This window comes from Copadichromis virginalis, linkage group LG17 (assembly GCF_057382275.1).
Source record: "Copadichromis virginalis isolate Kocher_CV1m ecotype Utaka linkage group LG17, C_Virginalis_male_GT1.1, whole genome shotgun sequence".
NCBI classification, from domain to species: domain Eukaryota; kingdom Metazoa; phylum Chordata; class Actinopteri; order Cichliformes; family Cichlidae; genus Copadichromis; species Copadichromis virginalis.
Window position 1 is genome coordinate 3,987,659 of NC_140634.1, and position 3,006 is coordinate 3,990,664.

The window sequence follows — 3,006 nt, forward strand, 5'->3', positions numbered from 1 at the left end:
TTTTAAAATCTTAGCTCAAACGGCTGCAAAACCTGTTTGCCCAGCACGGGGATATTGAGTTCTATAAGATAAAGCCATAAACATGTTTGTCTGAGTCTTCTATCAAAAGTTACAGCGATTTATATGAAGTTGTTCAAAAACGCTTTATTTCGCCAAGACAATGCGTTTCTCACTGTTACATGCATTTGAATGGGAAACTCGCCTGAAACAAAGTATAGGTTTTCATTATGTGAATAATTTTAAAATCTTAGCTCAAACGGCTGCAAAACCTGTTTGCCCAGCACGGGGATATTGAGTTCTATAAGATAAAGCCATAAACATGTTTGTCTGAGTCTTCTATCAAAAGTTACAGCGATTTATATGAAGTTGTTCAAAAACGCTTTATTTCGCCAAGACAATGCGTTTCTCACTGTTACATGCATTTGAATGGGAAACTCGCCTGAAACAAAGTATAGGTTTTCATTATGTGAATAATTTTAAAATCTTAGCTCAAACGGCTGCAAAACCTGTTTGCCCAGCACGGGATATTGAGTTCTATAAGATAAAGCCATAAACATGTTTGTCTGAGTCTTCTATCAAAAGTTACAGCGATTTATATGAAGTTGTTCAAAAACGCTTTATTTCGCCAAGACAATGCGTTTCTCACTGTTACATGCATTTGAATGGGAAACTCGCCTGAAACAAAGTATAGGTTTTCATTATGTGAATAATTTTAAAATCTTAGCTCAAACGGCTGCAAAACCTGTTTGCCCAGCACGGGGATATTGAGTTCTATAAGATAAAGCCATAAACATGTTTGTCTGAGTCTTCTATCAAAAGTTACAGCGATTTATATGAAGTTGTTCAAAAACGCTTTATTTCGCCAAGACAATGCGTTTCTCACTGTTACATGCATTTGAATGGGAAACTCGCCTGAAACAAAGTATAGGTTTTCATTATGTGAATAATTTTAAAATCTTAGCTCAAACGGCTGCAAAACCTGTTTGCCCAGCACAGGGATATTGAGTTCTATAAGATAAAGCCATAAACATGTTTGTCTGAGTCTTCTATCAAAAGTTACAGCGATTTATATGAAGTTGTTCAAAAACGCTTTATTTCGCCAAGACAATGCGTTTCTCACTGTTACATGCATTTGAATGGGAAACTCGCCTGAAACAACGTATAGGTTTTCATTATGTGAATAATTTTAAAATCTTAGCTCAAACGGCTGCAAAACCTGTTTGCCCAGCACGGGGATATTGAGTTCTATAAGATAAAGCCATAAACATGTTTGTCTGAGTCTTCTATCAAAAGTTACAGCGATTTATATGAAGTTGTTCAAAAACGCTTTATTTCGCCAAGACATGCGTTTCTCACTGTTACATGCATTTGAATGGGAAACTCGCCTGAAACAAAGTATAGGTTTTCATTATGTGAATAATTTTAAATCTTAGCTCAAACGGCTGCAAAACCTGTTTGCCCAGCACAGGGATATTGAGTTCTATAAGATAAAGCCATAAACATGTTTGTCTGAGTCTTCTATCAAAAGTTACAGCGATTTATATGAAGTTGTTCAAAAACGCTTTATTTCGCCAAGACAATGCGTTTCTCACTGTTACATGCATTTGAATGGGAAACTCGCCTGAAACAAAGTATAGGTTTTCATTATGTGAATAATTTTAAAATCTTAGCTCAAACGGCTGCAAAACCTGTTTGCCCAGCACAGGGATATTGAGTTCTATAAGATAAAGCCATAAACATGTTTGTCTGAGTCTTCTATCAAAAGTTACAGCGATTTATATGAAGTTGTTCAAAAACGCTTTATTTCGCCAAGACAATGCGTTTCTCACTGTTACATGCATTTGAATGGGAAACTCGCCTGAAACAACGTATAGGTTTTCATTATGTGAATAATTTTAAAATCTTAGCTCAAACGGCTGCAAAACCTGTTTGCCCAGCACGGGGATATTGAGTTCTATAAGATAAAGCCATAAACATGTTTGTCTGAGTCTTCTATCAAAAGTTACAGCGATTTATATGAAGTTGTTCAAAAACGCTTTATTTCGCCAAGACAATGCGTTTCTCACTGTTACATGCATTTGAATGGGAAACTCGCCTGAAACAACGTATAGGTTTTCATTATGTGAATAATTTTAAAATCTTAGCTCAAACGGCTGCAAAACCTGTTTGCCCAGCACGGGGATATTGAGTTCTATAAGATAAAGCCATAAACATGTTTGTCTGAGTCTTCTATCAAAAGTTACAGCGATTTATATGAAGTTGTTCAAAAACGCTTTATTTCGCCAAGACAATGCGTTTCTCACTGTTACATGCATTTGAATGGGAAACTCGCCTGAAACAACGTATAGGTTTTCATTATGTGAATAATTTTAAAATCTTAGCTCAAATGGCTGCAAAACCTGTTTGCCCAGCACGGGGATATTGAGTTCTATAAGATAAAGCCATAAACATGTTTGTCTGAGTCTTCTATCAAAAGTTACAGCGATTTATATGAAGTTGTTCAAAAACGCTTTATTTCGCCAAGACAATGCGTTTCTCACTGTTACATGCATTTGAATGGGAAACTCGCCTGAAACAACGTATAGGTTTTCATTATGTGAATAATTTTAAAATCTTAGCTCAAACGGCTGCAAAACCTGTTTGCCCAGCACAGGGATATTGAGTTCTATAAGATAAAGCCATAAACATGTTTGTCTGAGTCTTCTATCAAAAGTTACAGCGATTTATATGAAGTTGTTCAAAAACGCTTTATTTCGCCAAGACAATGCGTTTCTCACTGTTACATGCATTTGAATGGGAAACTCGCCTGAAACAAAGTATAGGTTTTCATTATGTGAATAATTTTAAAATCTTAGCTCAAACGGCTGCAAAACCTGTTTGCCCAGCACAGGGATATTGAGTTCTATAAGATAAAGCCATAAACATGTTTGTCTGAGTCTTCTATCAAAAGTTACAGCGATTTATATGAAGTTGTTCAAAAACGCTTTATTTCGCCAAGACAATGCG